At 43.0% G+C, this 18,468-nt stretch overlaps 1 long non-coding RNA gene across 3 annotated transcripts; it reads right to left on the reverse strand.

Annotated features, from left to right (window-relative positions):
- Positions 1-583: 583 nt before the first annotated feature.
- On the reverse strand, positions 584-18,118 carry LOC147367411 (uncharacterized). 3 transcript variants are annotated; one of them, XR_015170068.1, is made up of 5 exons: positions 17,757-18,115; positions 16,557-16,679; positions 10,859-10,992; positions 8,320-8,393; positions 584-1,010 (listed from the first exon to the last, which is right to left on the reverse strand). It is a non-coding gene; the product is annotated as an uncharacterized LOC147367411 (long non-coding RNA). The 3 variants fall into 3 exon arrangements; XR_015170069.1 differs by lacking the exon at positions 584-1,010 and adding an exon at positions 7,303-7,437; XR_015170070.1 differs by lacking the exon at positions 16,557-16,679 and having other exon boundaries at positions 17,757-18,118.
- Positions 18,119-18,468: the final 350 nt, after the last annotated feature.

The raw sequence follows: 18,468 nt of genomic DNA on the forward strand, positions 1-18,468 counted from the left end.
GGACTGAATGTCCCTATTGTTACCCCTACCACCACCCCTCTACAGGGAGCCAGAAGAGCCCTCTAATGTCAGTTGCTCATCCACAGAGGATCCTTTGATGTGAACCCTTAACTTCAGCCCTCTCTCTGCCATCTTCCCCGACCCCAGCACTTAGCAAATGGGACTGGCCTGTCCAGTACGGCCAGTCTTCCATGTTTTGTTCTTTAAGATAGATTTTTAAAAATTTATCTGTTTATTTATTTTTGGTTGTGCTGGGTCTTTATTCCTGCACGGGCTTTTCTCTAGTTGCGGGGCACAGGGCTTCCATTTCAATGGCTCCTCTTGTTGCAGAGCAGGGGGCTCTAGGACATATGGGCTCAGTAGCTGCATCTCCTGAGCTCTAAAGCACAGGCTCAATAGTTGTGGTGCAGGGGTTGAGTTGCCCCCAGGCACGTGGGATCTTCCCAAGTCAGGGATGGAACCCGTGTCGCCTGCATTGGCAGGCAGATTCTTTACCACTGAACCACCAGGGAAGCCCTTCTGTGTTCTTTTAACCCTAACCCATGCTCCATTGTAATTCATAAAATCATTAGTTACACAGCACTAATAATTCGGGCAACTGTCTCTTTTTTCTTTTTTTTTTTTTAACATTTTCACACACCTGATTTGATCCTCACAACAAACCTTTTTAGGAGGTGTTGTTGTTATTCCCATTCTACAGATGAGGAAATGTGAGGCCCAAGTCACTCACCTGGAATGTGGCAGAACTGGTCTTGAGTCAAGTCCTCTCATGGTAAAGCCAGTGCCCTCAACAAGGGTTCATGCACCTGCTGGCAGGTCCTCTCAGTGAGTCTCTGGAGAAGTCATTCTGCTTGAGAGCACAGTGGCCAAAGTTCTTCAGCAGCTCCTCCATAAAGTAGCAGGACTTGTTCTTTCTTTGAAACTGTTTAACTAACTTCACCGCCATGAACCTGTTGGAGGCTCTAGAATTTCTGTAAGACTCACAGAGCGGGTATGATATTCTCTATTTCCTGAGGCAAAAGCAGAGAGGACCATCATTATCCACAAGTCAGTGATATCGTGGTTATAACAAGCAATATATATATTTGACCTTTGACCCATTTCTAGCACCAAGCTCCTAGTAATGCAAGCCCTAAAAGTTTCTTTCATTATATTAATGAGGTGGCTTTTAGAGAGCCTTGGCTTCCTACTTAAGTGACAGAACATACACATGTAACCTAACCTAAGGGTGGGGACTGGTCGACAGGGGAGCCAGCCACATGATTAGAGGATTAGAGGGTTGGAACCTTTGGTCCCACCCTCTGATTTCCAAGGAGGAAAGAGGGACTGGAGGTTGAGTCAGTTACCAATGACCGCTGATGTAATCAATCATGTCTATATAATGAATCCTCAAAAACAAACAAACAAACAAACAAAAAAACAAAAGAACAGGGTTCAAAGAGCATCCAGGCTGGTGAACATCTGGCATTGTGGGAAGAATGGCCTCAGAAAGAGCATGGAAGTTCACATCCCTTCTCACATACCTTGCCCTGGGCTGTTCCTGTGTGATGCTCTTTCATAATAAACCAGTGAGCTCAGGAGTCAAAGGGTTTCCCGAGTTCTGCGAGCTTCTGTAGCAAAACTTGGGCTTGTAGTAATCAAGCCCAAGGAGGAGGCCAGGTTTCCAGGTGGCACTAGTGGTAAAGAATCCACCTGCCAATGCAGGAGACATAAGAGACTCAGGTTTGATCCCTGGGTCTGGAAGATCCCCTGGAGGAGGGCATGGCAACCCACCCCAGTATTCTTGCCTGGAGAATCCCATGGTGAGAGGAGCCTAGCGGGCTACAGACCAGGGGTTGCAAAGAGTCAGACACAGAATGAGTAACATATATATTTATATCTATAGGACTTCCTCGAGTCAGGGGCCTCAATTTAGGAGTTAGGCTCCAGGTGGACGGAATTCAGTGTTCTCAGGATCCAAGCCAGCTTGGCTCCCCATCCTGCTATTCAGGTCTTGTTGTGTCAAAATAGAGGGACAAGACCATCAGCTTCATCCCTGAGAGCAATGTACCTAGCTGGGAGAAAGGTTACAATGAATCATGAATCCACAGGGGCAGGTAGGCAAAAAAACCCAAATGAAGGCCAACCAAAGGGGAAGCAGAGTCAATTCTTCATGGGGTAAGGCCTTGATAACCAGCCTTGTGGGTCAGTAGTTTTTGTACCTGACAGATTGGAGCACGACACACTACAAATAGCTGTGAGCACCCACAGAAGAGCTCTAATTTCTTGACAACCAGCCAGATTGCTCTTCTCTATTAGACCCCCTCCAGTTGCAGTCAGAGGACCTTTTTTTAATATTTATTTATTTGACTGTGTCTGGTCTTTCTTGTGTCATGTGACATCTTTGTTGCTTGTGGGCTTAGTTGCTCAGAAATTGAACCAGGGTCCCCTGCAATGGCTATTTCCCTGGTGGCTCAGTTGGTAAAGGGTCTGCCTGCAATGCGAGAAACCTGGGTTCAATCCCTGGATCCAATCCCTGGTTTGGGAAGGGAGGAGGAAGTTCCTCCCTAGAAGAGGAAATGGCAACCTGCTCCAGTATTCTTGCCTGGAGAATTCCATGGACAGAGGAGCCTGGTAGGCTACAGTCCATGGGTCACAAAGAATCCCTTGCATTGGAAGGTGGATTCTTAACCACTGGACCATCAGGGAAGTCCCAGAAGACCCAGAGGATTGTGAGGGAGGCAACTATCAGAATGTTCATGTTCTGATTGGTCTCTAGTGTTTCCTCTTGAAATGTTATTATTGTTCCTCCTGAAATCACGGGATTACACCTTGCCAGTATAGATAAGAAAGCTTTTCAGACAGCTTCTAGAATTTCAAGCAGGAAATGCCCCCAGGGAGGAGATTGGTAAAGTTGAGCTACTCTTCTGAAGCTTATATGAAAATTGAGGTATGTACAAAGCATATCTCAAAGTGGGATCCAGCATTGTATTCATTTTTTCTAATAACTTATCTTTTTAGGCTGCACCTTGAGGCATATGGGATCTTAGTTCCAACCAGGGACTGAACCCATGTCCTCTGCATTTCAAGCACAGAGTCTTAACCACTGGACCACCAGGGAAGTCCCCACAACGGTTATTCTTTATCAAATAAATGACATTAGTGATAAATTAATGGAACACTGAGTACAGAAAAAAAAAAAAAAAACGCACCTACCCTATTCACACTCCAAGTTGAATTGGTTTTCATTTGTTCAAGTTTCTTTTCTATTCATTTCATGGGCATGTATCATTTTTATGGAGCTGAAATCATAGTAGTGGGTATTCTTTTTATCACTTAAAATTAAATCATAAGCACATTTTTTATGTTGTTACAGAGTCTTCATAATTGTTATTGGCTCTGTATAACTCACAAGAGGTTACACTCTATCACTTATCCAATTATCCCTCTACTACTGTTTTTTCAGATTACTTTCAGCTTTTCACTATTATGCCTAATATTGTGTGTGTGCTCAGTCGTGTCAGACTCTTTGCAACCCCATGGACTGTAACACACCAGGCTCCTCTGTCCATGGGATTTTTTTAAGGCAAGAATACTGGAGTGGGTTGCCATTTCTTCCTCCAGGGGATCTTCCCGACCCAGGGATGGAAGCCGTGTTTCCCACATGTCCTGCACTGGCAGCAGGATTCTTTACCACTAGTGCTGCCTGGAAAGCCCAATACCTAATATTACAATGTTACTCAGAGCCTAAGGGAAGATTGTGGGTGAGGTGCAGGGAAATTTTCAGGCAACTCTTAGTAAGAGATGACATGCAATGCAGAGCAGGCCTGCATTGGCCTAGAGGGGAGAGATGGAGAGTCAAGAAAATGGAAAATGAGTGTTTATTTTCTTCTTTTGAAAAGAGGAGGTGAAGAGAAAACTGTCTTATTAATTTTTTAATGTTTATTTAATTGGCTGCACTGGGCCTAAAACAAAGGGCCACCCTCCCATGGTCTGCAGGCTGAGGACTTCCACAACAAGCATGAGCAGAACAGAAGCACATCTGGTCCTTAGCATGCTCGAGCCCCTTGCAGGGGACTCTGAGACCTGATTCGCCGGCTCTAAGCCAAAGACTTAAGGTCACCCAGTTCTGCATGTGGGCCAGGATGCCAAGGACCACAGACATCGCTATGAATGGATCCCTGTCTGTACCCACAGGCCTGAGAGGCTGGGAAAAGTCAAGGGGTTTAGATATTTTTTCTTTTGGATTATTTTCCTAGGAGAGCTTTCTAGAAGTAGGATGACTGGGTCAAAGGGCACCAAAGCTTTTTTCCCTGTGGGATTCCCAGAGCCAGTTCCCAGACCCAGCTGCCATGTTCTTCTTTTCCATCCCACCTCAGTCCCAAGGACTCAGGGACTCATTTTTGCTTCGTGCCCCTACTCCACTCTACCCCATGGAGCTGCTCCTCGTCCAAGACCTCCCCCAACCCCCACACCCCCCACATACATCTTCCTCCTTTCTCATTGCCTCTGAAGACAAACTCCTGGGGCCATCTCATTTTCATCTAGGGACTTCCCTAGTGGTTCTGTAGTTGAGACTTTGCCTTCCAACCCAGGGGGTGCAGGTTTGATCCCTGGTCAAGGAGCTAAGATCCCATATGCCTCGTGGCCAAAAATAAAATAAAGTAGAAGCAATATTGTAAAAAATTCAATAAAGACTTTAAAAAAAAATGGTCCACATCAAAAAAATTTGTAGGGACTTCCTGTTGGCCCAGTGGCTAAGACTTCACCCTCCCAATGCAGAAGGCCCCAGTTTGATCCCTGGTGGAGGAACGAGATGCCACATGCCACAGATAAGAGCTCTCATAGCACAACTAGGACCCGGCAGAGCCAGATAAATAAATAAAAATAATTTTTAAAAAATCTTTAAAAAAGAAAAAGCGTCTAATGGAAGAATATGGTAAGGGAACAACCAAGACATTCAAACAGGCCAAAGGGTATAAAAACTTGTTTGGATAGTCATAAATTCTCACTTATAATCCTTGATTCTTTGTTAATTACTAGATATCTATTTAAGACATCAGATACTCTTTTTTTTTGGTTTATTTTATTGAAGTAGAGTTGATTTATGATGTGTTAATTTTGCTATACAACAGTGATTCAGTTTTATACATATATCCATTCTTTTTCATATTCTTTTCCATTATGGTTAATCACAGAATATTGAATATAGTTCCCTGTGCTATTACAGAAGGACCTTGTTGTTTGCTAAACTCAAACTCCCACTCCCACCTTATCCCACACGGCACCCCCCTTGGCAACCACCAGTCTTTTCTCTGTTTCTGATTTTGTTTATTTCATGCTATGCTGTGCTTAGTCACTCAGTCATAGCCGACTCTCTGCAACACCATGGACGGTAGCCCACCAGGCTCCTCTGTCCATGCGGATTCTCCAGGCAAGAATACTGGAGTAGGTTGCCATGCCCTCTTCCAGGGGATCTTTCCAACCCAGGGATTGAACCCAAGTCTCCAGCATTGCAGGAGGATTCTTTACTGTCTGAGCCAGAGGCATTCTGGGTATTTATAGTTCTGTCCCTGAGTATATGGTTTAAAGACCTCAAATCTGCACTGTCCTTGGGAAGACCAGCCCCCAAGCCTGCAGCAGCCTGGGAAACTGAGTCCTTCCTTCCTGCATCTGAACTTGGGTGAAAGGACAGTGGAGAGATACCCAGAGAGAATCTTTAAAGCTTTAAAAAAACAAACAGGCTTTGTATCAGTTCACTGGTTACTTCCACACGTAAATGGATTGCCAGCTAAGGGATCAAGTAGCCAAGCAGCAGTACTTTCCTCCTTGTGAATCAGAGACTGGTTACCTATAACTCATCACCGACTCAACAGCCATGAATTTGAGCAAACTCTGGGAGACAGTGAAGGACAGGGAAGCCTGGCGGGCTGCAGTGCATGGGGTCTCAAAGAGTCACTGAACGGATGAACAACAACAACCTATAATGCAGTTGTCAGACTTGGAGGTTGGGTAGAGTCATCCAGGAAATTCACAGGGCACTGAGGATTCCTCGGGCTGGATTCTGATGCTCTGAGTTTGTTTGTTTTTTTTTTTTTCTAACTTCCTGGACTTGTAGGCTCCTCACCTAATCACTCAAAATCAGATTGGGGGGAGCATGCTGGTGGCTAGAGGGTAAAGAAGCTGCCTGCAACCTAGGAGACCCAGGTTTTCTCTAGTTGCGGTAAGTAGGGGCTTCTCATTTGGTGGCTTCTCTTGTTGCGGAGCATGGGCTATAGGGCATCCAGGCTTTAGTAGTTGCAGCCCATGGGTCTAGATGCTCCTTGGCATGTGGGATCTTCTTGGACCAGGGATAGAACCTGTGTCCCTTGCATTGGCAGGATGATTTTTATCCACTGTGTCACCAGGGATATCAGTCCTTGTGTTTTGGGGTGTTCTAAATATTTCTCTGCTGGACAATGATCAATAAAGTTAGATAAACCTCATTGACCCTGGTGGATTAATTTCAAATGTGTTTAGTGTTCTTTATGTGAGACAGCCTGGAAGATTAGAAATGACATGGGCTTTGGAGTTGAACAGACCTGATTTGGAATCTTTTTTTTTTTTTTGGAATCTTTTTTTTTAAGGGCTTTATTTATTTATTCTAACTTACAGTGAAGGAAGATCCAGTGCAGCCAAAAATAAATTAATTAATTTAAAACGAAACACACATACACACACAAGAAATCCCACAGTACTAAGAGACTGGAAGTCCAAGGTCAAAGTGTCAGCAGGGTTATTTTCTTCTGAGGACCATGAAGGAAGGATCTGCTCCAGACCTCTTTCCCTGGTTGGTACATAGTCATCTTCTTCCTGTGTCTTCTCATCGCCTTCCCTATGTACCATGTCTGTGTCCAAATGTCCTCCTCTGAAGACACCAGTCACACTGGACCTCGTTTCAACCTAATTGCCTCCTTAAAGATCCTATTTCCAAATGCAGTCCCATCATGAATCCCAGGAATTAGGATTTCAACATATGAATTTTGGGAGGACATGATTCAGCCTGGAACAAGTATCGGGGGAATGATGGGGCATTACGTGAGCAATGTACTCTCAGATGGTTCAGGGAAAACAAGTTCTCTGTATTTCCAACTCTTCTGTAAACTTGTTTTTGTTTAAAATAAAGGGGAAAGAAATGTACCTAAAGGCTATTCTTATATTCTTTCTATAATATTTTATATGACAACATATTTTTAGCAGAACCCAGGATGTGGGTGTGCTCAGCTTCTCAGTCATGTCTGACTCTTTACAACCCTATGGACTGTAGCCCACCAGGTTTCTCTGCCCAAGGAATTTTCCAGTCAAGAAGACTGGAGTGGGTTGCCATTTTCTCCTCCAGGAGATCTTCCCGACCCAGGGATCGAACCCATGTCTTCTGCACTGGCAGGTGGATTCTTTACTTTATTCTGCACCAACAGTCTAACACAAAATGAAGATAAGAGAGTGATCATGTTTTATAAAGATTCTAATAAAAGAAAAATGTTAATTTTATCCCTGACATGATAACCTTCAGTTATTTTGAAAATGTGCTTCACTGGAAAACTTCATGCCTTGGAGACACCGGATATGTGACATATGGTAAAACAGATCTACATTAATGCCAAACAACACAGTCACAATGGACACGTCTGTTTCGGGTCTCTGCTGGATCTCTTTTACAGAGTTAAGCTCAGGCATTTTGCAGGATCAATGTGTTTATTTCTGGAGTGGCTTCTTACATCATTTTATGGCTCCTTCCACAGGCTACCAGCTGTGTGAGCCTCCCACAGAACCGCAAAGACTATTAACTAGGAACAGAAGGAAAGGGAAGGGATGGGGCAGGGTAAAGGAGAGTTTAATTTCATTTTAACTGGCTTTTGCCAAATTATAACATCATGCCATATGGTGCGTGTGTGATGGTACTGGATCTGGAAAAAGCAGGTGGACTTAAAGGAAGAAGATGGGAGAGGACACAAACGGAAGACTGGCACAAAAAGCAATCAGGGAGAAATGCAGCCATGGGGGAACCAGGATGGGATGTAGAGTTGGGATTTCTCTGATGGTACAGTGGTTAAGACTTCACATTCCAATGCAGGGGGTGTGAGTTCAATTCCCTAGTCGGGGAGTTAATATTCCACAAGCCTTGTAGCTCCCAAACCCCAAAACAGAAAAAAATAGAAGCAGTAATACAACAAATTCAATAAAGACAAAAGAGAAAGATGTAGAGCCATCAATCGCTCCACAGGCCTTGGTCTGCAGCCTCTCATCCCTGCTCCCCAAACACACATCCCTAGACAGAAATCCTCTTCAGTGCTCACTTACCTGCTGTGATTCTGTGCTCCAACAAGGTTCCTTGGTCGAAAGCATGTTCCTTATAAGCACCTTGCTCAGATAAACTGTAAAAAAGCAATCCCAATAATTAAATCATTGGGTTTTTAAAGTTTTTCCTTTCAAGATGTAGCTACACATTCGGCCCTCCAGGTCTGTGGGCTCCACAACGCAGGTTCAAACAAACTAATTTTTTTTTTTAAGTTATGTATTCATTTTTGGCCGCGCTGGGTCCTCGTTGCTGCGAGCTAGATTCTCTAGTCGCGGGGCGGGGGAGGGGGGGGGGGTGTCAGGGCGCGGCTGCTACTCTTTGCGAGGGCTTCTCACTGCGGTGCCTTCTCTATTACAGCGCACAGGCGCTTCAATAGCTGTATTGCGTGGGCTCAATAATTGCAGCGTGTAGGCACGGGCTTAGCTGCTCCATGGCATGTGGAATCCTCCTGGCCCAGGGATCGAACCTGTGTCCCCTGTATTGGCAGGCAGATTCCTATTCACTGGGAGAAGTCTCAGCCAAACTTACTTTGATCTCTGGTTGGTTGAATCCAAGGATGCAGAACCCGAGGATACAGAACCCGAGGATACAGAAAGTTGGCTGTACCACACCCTTTACTACAAGAGAGTGGAGCATTCTCTGATTTTGGTATCCGAGGGAGGTCCTGGAACCAACCTCTCATGAACCGAGGGACCAGTGTATTTCAGGAAGAGCAGTGAATTAAGACTTTCTCTTAAGTCTGCAGGGGAGTTGCCTGAAATCAATTAAGTCTGAGAGAAAATGGAAGGGAAGAGGAATCCCATTTAATAAGAGCAGAGACTGGTTCAGGTGTCCATTCTTTCCTGTTCTCTCAGTGGCTACGGTCTCCCTCACACCAATGGTCAGGGAGGTGGGATTAGGCACCATTTCACCAGGATCCTCTGTGTTTTCCAGGTCTGAAAGTATTCTCTTTTGTCCATCTGGATTTCCATCCTGCTCACAATCCCCAATTCAGCTAAGATTTTTATCTGCCCTTTAAAATCCAACTAAAATGTAATTGGATCTATGAAGTCCTCTGCCATCCTCCCAGGTTAACCTCCTTTCTTCTCTCCTCTGTCAGCACCTGATTCTGGCATTTATCTATGTATCTGTCAGATTACATAAGCAGATTGCAAACTCCTTTAGGGCAGACACCTCTTTCTCCTCTTCCATTTCTGACTCCTACTACACTGCCTGGATCACACCCCTTTAACAAACATTTGCTGGATTAAATAGACACAGAGTTAATGAGACTTTTGATTTTCCAAGGGCCTATTTACACATTCTCTTCACACTCCATGTAGGAAGGCATCAAACCAAAAATGCATGGGAACAAAACTCTTCGTGCAGTAAAATAAGTCCCCAAAGTGTGAATTAAAAAGCACTTCCCATTAAAAGGAAAGCACAGATTTAAGAGTAGTAGCTCCAGCCTCACATACCTGGTTAAAATGCCTCTGCCTTTGTGCCCTGGATTTGAAAGTCATGAACTTGAAAATCAGTTCCCCTTTGCTTTGTGAGCTCTGAATTGTGTTTCCTTCCCATTTGATTAACATCAGTGACACCCAGAACAAAGGCAGGAAGGGCTCTGGAGGTGCCCGTGATGTTATCAGTGGCAGCAGGGGGACCAACTTGGGAGCCTGAGCTGGGGCCTGACCAGAAAAGAAAGCACAGTTCGGAGGACTGACTGTATCATTCTTATTTGTCATTTGAATCCAGCTCTGAAAGGTTTGTTTCTGTACTGAAGAGATTTTCAAATCCATACAGTAGAATTTACAAATCCAAATGAGCCCTCTCCCCCGCTATAGCACAGATAATAAGGAATCTGCCCACAATGCAAAAGACCGGGGTTCGATCCCTGGGTTCGGAAGATTTCCTGGAGAAGCGAATGACTACCCACTCCAGTATTCTATTCTTGCCTGGAGAATTCCATGGACAGAGGAGACTGGTGGGCTACAGTCCATGGGGTCACAAAGAGTCAGACACAACTGAGTGACTAACACTCTGCTCCCTGAGATCCATAGGCTTATTTCCCTGACGTTGTCTTTGTTGATAATGTATTTGGAATTTCTCCCTGGGAATTGCCTCTGATTTGAGTCATTTAAGACTTGCTTTTGAATCTAAAATGGCATTCTCAAGTTGGGTCACTTACTTCCTTTTATCAGACTTCACTCCACATGATTTGGAGCTGGTTTCAAAAATGAAATCTGGGGATTCCCCTGGTGGTCCAGTGAAGAATCCACCCTGCAATGCAGAGGACTCGGGCTCAAGTCCTGTTCGGGGAACTAAGATCCCACAGGCCTCAAGGCCAATAAGGCGGTACACCACAACGCCTGAGCTTCCGCGCCACAGCTAGAATGTCCATGAGCCACAGCAACACAAGAAGATCCTGCAAGCCACAGCTAAGACCTGACACAGCCAAATAAATAATTAAAAAAAAAAAAAAAAACTGAAATCTGCTCTAAAATGACAGTGTTATGACCACTGAGGATGTACAAGGAACGCGCCTCTGACACTGACACCCACAAACAGTTGCCTTTGGAACGAGCCTGGAGAGTGCCACGCTGATGCCACAAGAGGATGCTCATTCAGACACTTCAAATCTGGCAGGTTTATTTAAAGGGCAGCTTCCTCGCCTTTATCCGTGATGATGAGCCTATCTGTAGAAAAAGAACAATGATTTGCAGGGGGAAAACAGTAATTATGTGAGATGATGGAGGTGATAACTAATCTTATTGCAGTCATCATTTCACAATATATAGGCGTATCATATCATCAGGTGTACACCTTAAATTTATACACTGCTATGTACCAATTATATCTCAGTAAAGTTAGGGAAAAAGCAATGTAGGCTATTTTTTAAAAACAAAAGGAAGAAAGGAAGAGAAAGAGGGAAATTCAGGTTCAATTCATAAGAAACATTTTAGCTATGAATGTATGACCAAAGAAAAAGAAAGATCTTTTTTTTTAACAATATATGAATGGACCTAAGAGCAGGCAACTGAGCCACTCTTGCAACATTAGAAAAATATATTGATTATCAGTGTTTCCTATGGAAAGATTTTCAATTAAGAGGGGAAAATGATGGAAGAAAATTTCACATACTGAGGTATGGGGAAGTCATTCTGGGTTATACAGGATTTAATTTGAAGTTTAGGGTAACCAAAACAATTTACAAGATATGGAAAGAAACCTAAATATTCATTAACAGGTGACTGGAATAAGAAGATGAGGTATTCATATACAATGGCATATTACTCAGCCATAAAAAGGAATGAAATTTGGCCATTTGCAGCAACATGGATGGGCTTGTAGAGTATTATGCTAACTGAAATAAGTCAAACAGAGAAAGGCAAATATTGTATGATATCACTTATACATGGAATCTAAAAACTACAACAAACTAGTGAATATAACAAAAAGAAGATTCACAGACATAGAGAACAAACTAGTGGTTGCCAGTGGGGAGGGGGACGCAGAGGTAGGGGATTAGGAGTTACAAGCTATTATATATAAAATAAACTACAAGTCTTTGTCATACGAAACAGGGAATATAGCCAATATTATATGATAACTATAAATAGAATATAACCTTTAACATTGTAAGCCACTATGTTGTATGCCTCTAACTTATATAATATTGTACACCAACTCTACTTCAATAAATAGAGTAAAAAAAAAAAACAGATGCTAAAAGATGACCAAGCATAGGCATAGGAAAGTTTATTGAAAGATTAAAAGTAAAATAAGATATGTTTTGGCACAAATATTTACTATTGAAATTCTGTTTACAGTCATCACTAAGACTTTTAATCACTTGTCTAATAGATATTTTTAAGTTTATAAGAAAGAAGTTGCATCATCATTATTCCTTAATTTCACAGCATTATAAGAAAAGTTCACAAAATACAATTCTGAAAATCGGATATATAAGTAATCATTGCCTATTTTAAAAAAGTGGGAAAGCATGCACAGAGGAGCCATGGGAGCTCATAGGAAGGACGCTGACCCTGGAAGTGTCCTGTTATGTGTGGGGGATGGGCCAAGAGGAGCAGAATGAAGCATGTGGAGAAAGGAAAACGCGTTTTGTAAATATGACAGGTAGCTTGCTTTAAGGCAGATCACACTGCAACATCCTCATCCAACGTAAAATATATTCTAACACTCCAGAAAGACCATATAGCTTCCCAGGTGGCGCAGGTGGTAAAGAACCTGCCTGCCAATGCAGGAGACATGAGATATGGGTTTGATCCTTGGGTCTGGAAGATCCCCTGGCAGAGGAAATGGCAACCCACTCCAGTATTCTTGCCTGGGAAATGCCATGAACAGAGGAGCCTTGAGGGCTATAGTCTGTGGGGTTGCAAAGAGTCAGACACGACTGCATGCACATGCACACACTAAGTCTATACATTTTTAAAGACCTTTACGGAAAATGAATCCTCGATGTTTCTTTGTGGCCTACACTGACACAGCAGAGAGAACCTGTAAAGCTAGTTAACTGAATCACTTTAGTCAGTACAAACTGAACTAACTTTGCATTTCCTCAGTGAGGACTAGGCAAAATCAAAGCCGGAGCTGCAAAGCGCTATTTGCACAGACCCTTCTTTTTCCCACATGGCTGTCGTTGAGTTCACATCGCTGTTTATTCCTGGTCATTTATTTCTCCCTGAGCACTTCGACTTGGATTCATTTTCGTAAACTTAAAGCTGCCATTTGGGGGACTTGCTTTTGTTAGTCCAAATGGATGCAGTTCGAAGTGGACTACACTTGGCTGCATCTTTCTAAAAGGAGAGTGCCCATTTATCTTGATTGAGCCTAAGTGCAGTACTCTCTGAGTGGAGGGGGTTGGGCTGCAGAGTTTAAGGAGGCTCTTCAAAGCCCAGAATTCTGTGATTCCTTTCTCTACTTTTACATCCCATTCCTCATGTATTTCCAACGCGTTCAGAGACCTGTGTGTTCAGTTGCTCAGTTGTGTCTGACTCTTTACGACCCCACAGACCATAGTCCACCAGGCTCCTCTGTCCATTGGATTTCCCAGGCAAGAATACTGGAGTGGGTTGCCATTTCATCCTCCAGGGGATCTCCTCCACCCAAGAATTGAACCTGAGTGTCCTGCGTGCGCCACCTGGAAAGCCCTCAAAGGCACTGAGAATAGAATGTCTGTGCTTAGTCGCTCAGTTGTGTCTGACTCTTTGTAACCCTATGGACTCTAGCCTGTCCGTGGAATTCTCCAGGCAAGAATACTAAGAAAGAAAGAAAGAGAGGGAGGGAGGGAGAGAGGAAGAGGGAGGGAGGAAAAGGAAGAAAAAGGAAAAGAGAGATAAAAAAAAAAAAGAAACCTCTGATTTTTCTTCTTTCTCATTCCTCACTACTTCCTATCCCTTATTCATTAAAAAAAAAAGATGGAGGTGGGGGGATTGAAGTTGTGAGGCCAGGAGGTCCTGGCAGCAAAATGAGAATCCTGTTTTCAGGCTTAGGAGGCTAGATTCTATTCAAATTTGCCCCTAATGGACAAGTCACAACAATTTGGTCTGTTCTCCCAGCTATAAAATGGGATAATAATCTCGGTAAACCCTTTCTTCCATTCTTAGATTGCCCCAAAGATGAATTTTAATCCTATAAAAATCTACTTTGAACACCAAAGTGGAAAGAGCTGCACAGACAAAACGACATAATTACAGAGCTGCTTGGTGAAACAGCTCTTGCCTTCTGACTACCGTGAACCCAGACGACAAATTTTATTGGATTTTCCCGCTTTGTTTCACCACCACTTAATATATGATGCATCCGGTTTCCCACTGAAAGGACCTCGAACTCCTTGGAGAAGTCTGATGTCCTATCTGGGGCTTCCCTGGTGGTCCAGCGGCTGAGACTCCGCGTTCCCAATGCAGGAGGCCCGGGTTCCATCCCTGGTTGGGGAACTAGATCCCACAGGCCAAAACTAAGACCTGGTAAAACCAAGTAAGTGAATAAATAAAAATATAAATATTCTTTTAAAAGACAGCAAAGAAATTAACAAAGACAATAAGGACATTTCAAAAGGACCACGGGAGCTTCAAATAAGCTCCCATTGTTAAAAAATGGGACCGTCTTAGCTTCAAAAAGAATATTAATGAAAACGGTCAAAAATATCAACATTTAAATTTATCAGCTTATAAAATACTTTAAAAGCCTGATTCATGAGTAATATGTTCATTTTCATAATTCTGACAGTTTCCCAGGTATATACATTTGTGAAAACCCATCAAGGTAAACACTTTAATATATGTAGTTTATGTCAATTATTTTGTTTGTTGCTGTTATTTAGTCACCAAGTTGTGTCTGCTCTTTGGTGACCCCATGGACTGTAGCCCACCAGTCTCCTCTGTCCATGGGATTTCCCAGACAAGAATACTAGAGTGAGTTGCCATTTCCTTCTCCAGGGGATCTTCCTGATCCAGGTAGCAAACCCACATCTCCTGCATTGCATACGGGCTCCTTACACCTCAATATTAATATATTAAATAATCAAATTGTATACTGTTGGATGATGCTAAAAACCAACTCATTATTTTGAAAATTAGTAAACAAAGGGAGAAAATCAGCATTTTTCTTTCCAATGCAAACTGTACTGAGAATAACCAAATAGTGGATGAAGTTCCTCCCTATACCTTCCCATTAATAAATAATGAAGGGATCCCTAATACACTAATGACTGTAGACATAAATCATCAACAACTGCTAACATCACAAAAGACAACCAGACATTATCTGTCTTTTGATGGGTGAAAACATCATCACCTTTAAACTTGTCAAATCGAATCCAGTTCTGATGTAGGCCTCTAGGTCCAACTATCAATTTATAGGAAGGACAGAAGAAAAGAGAAGAGACAGTGGGAATTCCACAGGACAAAGCCTGATTTCTTTATACGTATTTATAATCTTATCTATTTATCTTTTATATTTATTTTTGGCTGTGCTGGGTCTTCCTTGATGTGCAGGCTTTTCTCTAGTTGTGGCAAGCGGGGCTACTCTGCAGTTGCAGTGCACAGACTTCTCACTGCAGTGAGCGCTCTTGTTGTGGAGCACAGGCTCTAGGGGTTGGGGGCTTCAGCAGTTGCGCTCCTGGGCTCCAGAGCACGGGCTCAATAGTTGTGGCTTATGGGCTCAGTTGCTTCGAGGCATATGGGGTCTTCCCAGATCAGTGATCAAACCCATATCTCCTGCATTGGCAGGTGGATTCTACACCATTGAGCCACCAGGGAAGCTCCAAAGTCTGATTTCTTTACCAAATAAATTACAAGAGAGAAGAACCTGTACATTTAAAAGAAATGTAAAAGACATACCAGGGACTCCTCTGGTCTTCCAGTGGTTAAGTCTCTGTGCTTCCAGGGCAGTGGGTATGAGTTCAGTCCCTGGTGGGAGAACTAAGGTCCCACATGCCACATGTCAAGTGGTACGGCAAAAAGCAAATAAATTAACAACAAAATAGAGGCATATCACCCAACATAGTATGTGAGCCATTTTTAGATCTGAACTCAAAGTCACAAAATTTATGAAATTTATAGAACAACTGAAAATTAAAAATGGATTGGGAATTCCCTGGTGGTCCAGAGGTTAGGAGTCCGCACTTCCACTGCAGGGGGCGTGAGTTCAATCCCTGGTCAGGGAACTAAGATCCCACATGCCATGTGGTAAGGCCAAAAATATAATAAAAAATAAAATTTAAAAAAATGGATTAAATACTTGGTAGTAGGAAATTATTGTTTATTGTCTATGGTGTAATACTGTTATCATGGTTATGGGTTTGTTTTATCTTTTGGAGATGAAATATTTGTGATGAAAATGTATGGTACCTGAGGTTTGCGTCAATATGACATGGGAAAGTAGAAATGGGTAAGGTTGGCCATCAATTCATGGTTAAATAGTAAGTACATTGACATTCATTGTAGTATTCTCCTTATTTCTCTGTTCAAAATATTTTATAATAAAAATATTTTTGAAAAATAGTAATCATCTCTACATCCCCTTGCCATGTTAGCTAACTCTCCATCATACCATCACCCAGCAGAGAAATGGAACCCGTAACATTAACCCCCTGGGGCAATTCACGCCTGTTAATATTTAGAAAATACTTTGAAGCTTAAAGATGAAAGATACCAGATAATTGTAAGGTATTATTACTGTATTAAAATTAAATAAAAGACTCCATAAATTTGAAAACCCAAATATGATCACTACCTACCTTAAGGTTTGGCTCACATGGAGAATGAGCTTCCTGAGAAATGCCCATAAAAAGCCAATAATCAAAGGTTGCTTCTAACAGCATTCTTTTCCACAGGCAACACTGCCCCTAGGCAGAGCAAATCTGAAGCAAAATTATTAAGGAAATTGAGTTCCCCTCAGTGTTCCCCCATCTTCCTGTTCAGCATACATCTTGGGCTACTCCTATTCCCTCCTCTCTGCCACTAATGAACCCATGCTACACCTGAGCCCTCAAAAGTACCCTGCCAATCAAAACTTCATCCATGTTATTGAACAAACATTGATTGTCTATTCTGTGCCGGCAACACAGATATGAATTAAGTTCATATGGTATGGACAAAGTGCCAGCAGAAGAGAGGGAATAACTAACTCTCTATGGGAGGATCTGGAAGAGTGTCACCAGGCCAGTGACATTTATCCTGCCTTATGAAGGATACGGAGCCTTCAGGTGGAGTCAAAGGAGAAAGGTACTCACGGTGTATGAGCTAGGTTCTCCAGAATCTGAACCAGTAGGATGTAGAGAGATAGGTGTGTGCATGCTCAGTCATGTCTGACTCTTTATGACCCCATGACTGTAGCCCACCAGGCTCCTCTGTCCTTGGGATTTCCCAGGCAAGAATACTGGAGTAGGTTGCCATCTCCTCCTCCAGGGGATCTTCCCAATCTGGGGATTGAACCCATATCTCCTGCATCGACAGAAGGCTTCTTTACCAGTGAGCCACCTGGAAAGCCCATAGAGATACATGGAAAAGGAAACTGATTCTAGGAATTGGCTCATGTGGTTATGGAAGCCCAGAAGTCCCACCATCTGCCCTCTGCAAGCTGGAGGCCTAGGAGAGCCAGGGGTGTAATTCAGGCCAAGTCCTGAAGCTCCAGAACAGGTACAGGAGGACATGGAGGTCCCAGCTCATCAGGGAGAGTGAATTCACCTCATTTTGCTCTGTTCGAGCTCTCAGCAGATTAGAGGCTGCCACCCACCTTGGGAAGGGCACCTGCTTCACTTAGTCTCCTAATTCAGATACTAGTCTCTTCCAAAAACATCTCACAGACATGCCCAGAAATAATATTTTACCACCTTTCAAGGCATCCCTTAGCCTGGTCAAATTGGTACCTAAAATAAACCATCGCACAAAGCAAAGACAGTAACACAAAAACATCATAAGATGTGGAGACAGCTTACTTGCAGATGGAGGAGATGCTTTTGGAAAGCTGGGTGGATCAGGTCTTGAAAAGCCGTACAGGGACTTCCCCAGCGGTCCATTGGTTAGGACTCCAAGCTTCCACTGCAGGGTTTGATCCCTGGTCAGAGAACTAATATCCAACAAGCCATGTAGTGTAGCCAAAACAAAGCAAAAGAAAAGAAAGAAAAAGAAAAGTTCCGTACACTGTGCTGGAAACTTTATCCTGAGGGCCCCTGGAAGCTTTTTAAGGGAAAAAAAAATGCTTTGTTGGAATCTGTGTTAGGCTGAACATTTACTCGTCTTTGGAACCTGTGAGATTATAAATTTCTTGCCTGGGCTTGTTCTCTCTTGTAACCCCAGTTCCCAGGACAAAGTCTGACTCTTACAAGGGTCAGACTTAAAGTCAGTCATTTCCCTTTTTTTTTTTAAAGACACAATAGCTACAAACAATGCTTTGGAAAGGAGCCTGAGGGAGAAAACAATAAAAGAGGCCTCTTTCCCTTAAAATAATTCTAACCTAGCAACAGGAGTTAGTGTGACATTCATTCCCACTTTAGGATGCTGGGATGTCTCTTCTCTAAAGTGTCCCTTAGAAGAAACTGAAAAGGGACTTAGAGGTCAGAGGTCACATCACCACGCGTAAGTATTAAGGTTCTTGTACAAAGGGGAAGAGAAAAATGTAGAGACTTCCCCAGTGATTCAGTGGTTAAG

This window comes from Bos grunniens, chromosome 8 (genome assembly GCF_055505025.1).
Source record: "Bos grunniens cultivar Pamir isolate PY7600 chromosome 8, Bosgru_T2T1.0, whole genome shotgun sequence".
Classification (NCBI taxonomy): domain Eukaryota; kingdom Metazoa; phylum Chordata; class Mammalia; order Artiodactyla; family Bovidae; genus Bos; species Bos grunniens.